Genomic DNA, 6,051 nt, shown 5'->3' with positions numbered 1-6,051 from the left:
TAGTTCTATGTAATCAATGATCAGTGATCAGCTTTTATTCTGATCGACTGTGTTTATGATGTGAAAACAGAGTTTGATTTTGAACTCAGATAAAACAGTTTTGAGGTGTTTTATATGTTTCATTTTGGAAGAAGAGTCAGAGTTTGAGTGAAAGTATTTTGTCAGAGTGTGGAAAACTGAAGGCACAACTTCATTTTACTGTATAGTTGTTAGACCTGAGAACTCATTCATAGTGTAACATCACCTCCTTGTGGTATTACTGTGTAACAGCAGGGAGGACTCCCCCCCCTGTTAGTTTATACTGTATTGTGATGATGTAAAGTCATGTTGTTGAGTTGTGCTTTTACAGAAATGTTCACATTAATTCTGATGGAAATCTGTTATCTTAACCACTGAAGTCTTGTGTCTGCTGTAGCTACAGCTGGGAAAACTCTGACTGGTCTGGTTTGTTTGGAAGAGGAAACCACACTCCTCAGCCTCAGAACAAAACCTCCTGAAGCACTGACACTGAAGGGATCCAAACCAGAGGACACCGACTGCGATGTAAAATAAACAGTTTACTGGTGTTAGAATACATTTTCCACTGACCATCTCTCAAGCTTGATGCCTGCCTGCGTCATTGCCACTGGCGCCATCATAAAAAAAAAAAAAAGCCAAGTTAAACAACAGTGTATCTCAGTCAATTTAGTGTGGATATATGCATGTATGTGCATTATGAATTTGCATTTAAATTTCTAATCGCCCAGGGTAAGAAAATATTTTTAAGTCTGTTTGTTTTGCTTTTCAAACTCCTGTAGCGTCTCCCCAATGGCAGGAGAGCAAACAGTTTGTGACTTGGGCATGTGCTGTCCTCCTTGGTTATGTTTCTGGCTTTACTGAGGCACTGTGATTCTGCGACAGCCTCCAAGGAAGGCAGGGGGCAGCCAGTGATTTTCTCTGCCGCCTCGATGATCCTCTGGAGGGCGATGTGATGCAATAAGCCAGCATGCTCTCCACTGTGGATCCGTAGAATGAGACCAGCAGAGTCTCCTTCAGCTTGTTTTTGCAGAGCAGTCTTAAAAAGTGCAGTCTTGACTACCGCAGTTGTGTTTGTAGACCAGGAGAGGTCCTGAGAGATGGACGAGACCCTCTCCACCTCCTCCCCATTTATGAAAAGTGGGGTGGGATCTGCTCTGTGCTTCCTGAAGTCCAAAATCATCACTTTGTAGTGTTGAGTGTCCAGTGGAATAGTTCACCGACCTTGTCTCTGTGTGCAGACTTATCACCCCTGGTAATAAGCCCCAATCACAGTAGATAGATAGATAGATAGATAGATAGATAGATAGATAGATAGATAGATAGATAGATAGATAGATAGATAGATAGATAGATAGATAGATAGATAGATAGATCTCTCCTCCAGCTCTTCTCATGAGCTATGTTTTATAGCCTATCACTAAACAATTATCTGCTAAACCAGGAGAGTTGTGTTTTTGTGCCGCTGCTTGTTAAAGTTGGATGAAGCTGTGTAGCACTTAAGACATCAGAACATTAGACAGAGTCATGTGTAAAGTGGAAACCAGCTGCTGAGTGTATTTATACAGCAGCAGCAGAGTGGATGGATGCTCCGCAAGCTTTTAGCCTGTCTGTCCAACTCCGTGTTTTTCACTTCACTTCAGGAATAACATATAGCTTTTATGGAAGCAGCTGCTGAGAGCACAAAAACACTTCAGACCGTGACTAGAGCTCAGACCATAAAGACCATTCTCCTTTTTCTGCTCTGTTCTTCAGCCCCTCGTCATCTTAAAGAGGAAACATAACATTACTGTAACTCCATTATCTTCATTATGTGTCAAGGTTATTTAGTCTGCGTTTCCAGTCTAATCTACTGTATATGAACTGGAAATGTATACTCACAGTAATGGTAGATTTGGTAAAAACATACAGTAGATTGTGTTGTTGATTTAACTCATTTATATTAATAGGATGAGTTTCACATGAGTTACATCGGACAGATTCCCAAGTCTCTTTCTCTACATCAGGGGTTGATCATTTCCACAGATCTCAACAACAATAGTAAAGCCAGTCTATAACAGGGGATGTGTGCACCACAGGTACATGCATAGTTTTTTACTACACAACAACAACATCTGCTCACATCCACTGTGAAATAGAGTAAAAAGTGCGGGAATTTATTTCTGTTATTCAAGCTGCAGTTCCACCTTCTGCCACAATGTGGATAAATAATAATACAGTAAAAAGTAAATCAGCCATCCATCTTCTTTACCACTTATCCATGCAGGGTCTTTGGAGCCAATCCCAGCTGACATACTGTAGGGTGAGGGTCACAGACTACTGACAAACAACCTTGCAGGTAATTAGGAGTCATTAATCAACCTAATGTGTAATCCTAACCAGAGCACCACCACGCCACCCAAAAGTAAATCAATACTCTTAAAATAAATAAAACCATATGTCCTGCAAGTTTTTACCAAGCCATATCAGACGACTCCCACGTAAGAAGAAAAGCGCCAGCGCCAGCGCTACAGTCGTTCTTGTCAAAATGCTAAAAAAAAAAAAAAAGGTAAATGTAATCACTTGATACAATACTACCGTATCTACTTCTCCTGACGTTAGGCTGAGCTCAGGGATTTTTGGCTGAAAAAGGCTGGTGACACTTCTCTGTTGTGTTACAGTAATGTGAACACAGCTCCTCTATTAAATATCACAATCCACAATGAAAAAGGAAACATGGAATAACACCACTCAACTTTAGTGAAGTGAATCGAGGTGGGGGGGGGGGGGGCTCCAATTGGGAAATTACATCTTTTAAGTTAGTCTTTTATGTTTGGCTGGACAACAGCAGTTGGGGCCAGTCCTGCACTGTCACTGACTGACTGATCATATTTCAACCAGTAGTCAACTAAATGTTATGTGAAACAAAGTGTTGTCATCTCTTCTCCTCGCTTTACATGAAGAAGAGACTGTAAGGACTGTAACTCTTAAGTTCACTGCAGCACAGTCTGCACTGTGCTGGATTCCCCTTCACCTTAACTAAATACTAATCCTTGTTTGTAAAATTCAGCTCCACCCACAGTAACACACTGTGTAACTCTCACTGACAAACTCTCAGTAAGGACCATATGGTGTTTGCCCGCCTCCTTAAAGAGCCAATGGGATTATTTTTACACTCATGGGAACAAACGTGGCGTACCTATGAAGGTATGTCAGTTTAACCACATTAGTCAGCTTCGGGGCTTTCATCTCAGCCGCAGAATGAACCAGCAGCTCATTTCAACACACACTGCATGGTTTTATAATAATGTTCTTATAAAGCTGACTTACAAAACATCAGCAATGAGTGAAATTACACAACCTGAAGATGTCTGAATGTACTGTCCTTTGATAATGAACTGTTCAATCTTGATGATTCACAGAACAGTAGCTCTGTCTTTACTCTAATTCATTTTTTAACCTTAAACATGGTCATTCATATAGCATAGTATAGTACACGCCCATACATAAATGTACATGTACGTATATATCGCCTCACCAGTCGGTATGGCATATATGAGGGAAACTCCAGCTGCTTCTATTACTAAATGTCACGGACTAGAGTTCATCAGCGAATGTGTCCAGCAAAGACAAACAACAACTCTAATTTCAGAGGAATAATAATTAAAAAAACAAACAAACAAAAAAAAAAAACGAGGCAGAGAGTGAAGCTTTTATATAGTTCTTTTTTTATTTTTCAATATTATTTTTCATCCTGCTGCGTATTTGCGATGACATTTTTCTAATATATGATGCGTTTATATGAAGGTGTCTCAGAAAAGGTGCAAACATCAGCAAACACAAAAAAAAGATCCAGAGATTTCAGGCTTTGACAAAGACAAACATTTCAACATGGCAACTGTCCCCTCCTCCCTGCACTCCTTTCGTCTCAGAAGGGTCAACCGATCGACAGAGGGCCCCTGTTGCTTGGTAATGACATCATCGTTTTGTGCCGGTGGATGTCGGCAGTGCTGCAAACTTCCCCATGCAACAGCGACAGCACTCCGTACAGGCTGAGCCACTTTTTGTTTTTGGATGAAAGTTAGAGTGGGAGGTCAGCAGGTCAACTCACGAGGCCTGGACTGGATTTAACTTGATATTCTGAACTTTTCAATCCACAAGGTAAACACCCAGAGATATTATCAGGAGGTTACTGGGTATGAAATGATTTAGGATGTCAAGACGTCGGAGTTGTCCTACTGTCCTCTCTGTGATCACAGATTAGATCACAGGTGTACTTTCTACACTTTCTAACAGGTTCACAAACTAACGCTGCCTTCAGGTAACAATGAATTTGCTGTAAATACAAGCCTTCTGCCAAAACCACGTTTCCATTCATGTGATCATTTCTGACAAAGAAGTGATCATCAACGTTACATTCCACGGGTTGTGAGATTAAAGTCTTTGTGATTAATGGATTGATTGATGATGTTGAAATGTTGTTGGTCATTTTTGGGATAACAAATTTGTGCTTATGAAATGAAAAAAAAAAAAGTCTATGTCAAAGAAAAATTGTGCTCAGACTTCACTGAACATCACCAATGAAATTACACAAAGTAAAAGAGTCAAAGTGAGAACTTTCATGTGCACACACACTTTTAGACATTCTCCAATCTTCTCTACAACTAAGGGTATGTGAAATAACAATGGACAAGTCCTTACAGTTGTATATTTCATTTAAATGTTTCTCTCATCTTTGACAGGATCATTGTCAATTTTTGATTTTTTTTTACCCCCAAATTCAACATGAGGCCACTTTCTGATTACTTCTGTTACTTCTGTTTTGAAAATCAACAGTTTTTTTTTCTCATTTGTGAATATAATGTCTACAGTGCTGTTACGGTAGATTTTGTTTCACAAACATCATACATTTTTTAGTTTTACTTTACAGTGTTTGCAAGGCTAGATGGCCATTTTTCTTTTTCAAATCACAGAAACATTTTTATCAGCAGCAGCAGTGATTTTTGGGACAAAAAATTAAAGCGGCAATGTTAATCTCAGAATCAATTTCTTTCCGTTTAATTTGGGGTTTTGGCACTATCAGGATCCCGTTCAGAGGAGTTTGAACCTGTAAGAACATTTTGATTTGGTGATGTGACCTGAAGGCAGTGAGGCTGTGTTACACTGAGTTTAAAACCTGCTTACAGGAGATATAAAGAGAGGATACTTGTGTCGCAGCGTTCCTGTGGCGAGGTCCGATTGTGTCCAGGTGTACAGAAACATGAAGAGGAGAGCATTCACCCGTCACGGGTATTTAACGCCCCTTCCACCCAGAAGAGAGACGGGAGAATCAGCCAGTGTTCCTGTTGGTCTCTACAATCCTCGTAGTCCGACCCAAAACCCCAAACTGGAAACTTTCTCAGAGGCAGTGCGGTGGATTGTGATTGGTTCATTCATTTCCCTCCTTCAGTCCCTCCACTCATCTGTCCATCTTTAACGAAAGAAATGCAAAACTCAAAAAGAAAAAAAATTCCCTGGGCATAAGTCGACCTCCATGAGGGCGCTCCTCCAGACTCTGCCCCCTTGCTTTGTCACCTTTAACAGAGCATGCATCACAGTTCAGCAGTTGAGTGAGATAACAGTACATATTCTTCTTGTTCCACATGCAAACAGTCACTTTGATTCAGTGTCTGTGTCTCTTTGACAAACTCATGTTCGGGTTACGTCTTGTCAGCTGATGTCGGCTAAAGGGAGGCGACTGAGTTTCCCAAAAATGATCTTTGCATTGATTTAATCTCTAGGCTGCATTCAAATACCAAAATACTCTCTAATATTCTTTTGTGTCATGTTGCTCATTAACACATTTGTCCTTTGATTTTTTTCATCGCTAATAATGATACTACTTCAAATCTGAACATGAATGTGCAGTGCAGTGGAAATATTATTTGATTCTAAATCATTATCTAGCTATTGGTTACATGTTGTCAGCTAAATATTAAGTTAAGTTATTGCATTAAGATTATTTCATTATTGCCTCTAACTGATTTCATAGATGTGCTACCATTTAAAGTTTCTGCA

This window comes from Trachurus japonicus, chromosome 13, assembly GCF_045865225.1.
Source record: "Trachurus japonicus isolate A0001 chromosome 13, Traja_1.0".
Classification (NCBI taxonomy): Eukaryota; Metazoa; Chordata; class Actinopteri; order Carangiformes; family Carangidae; genus Trachurus; species Trachurus japonicus.
Note: the sequence above shows the minus strand (reverse complement) of the source record.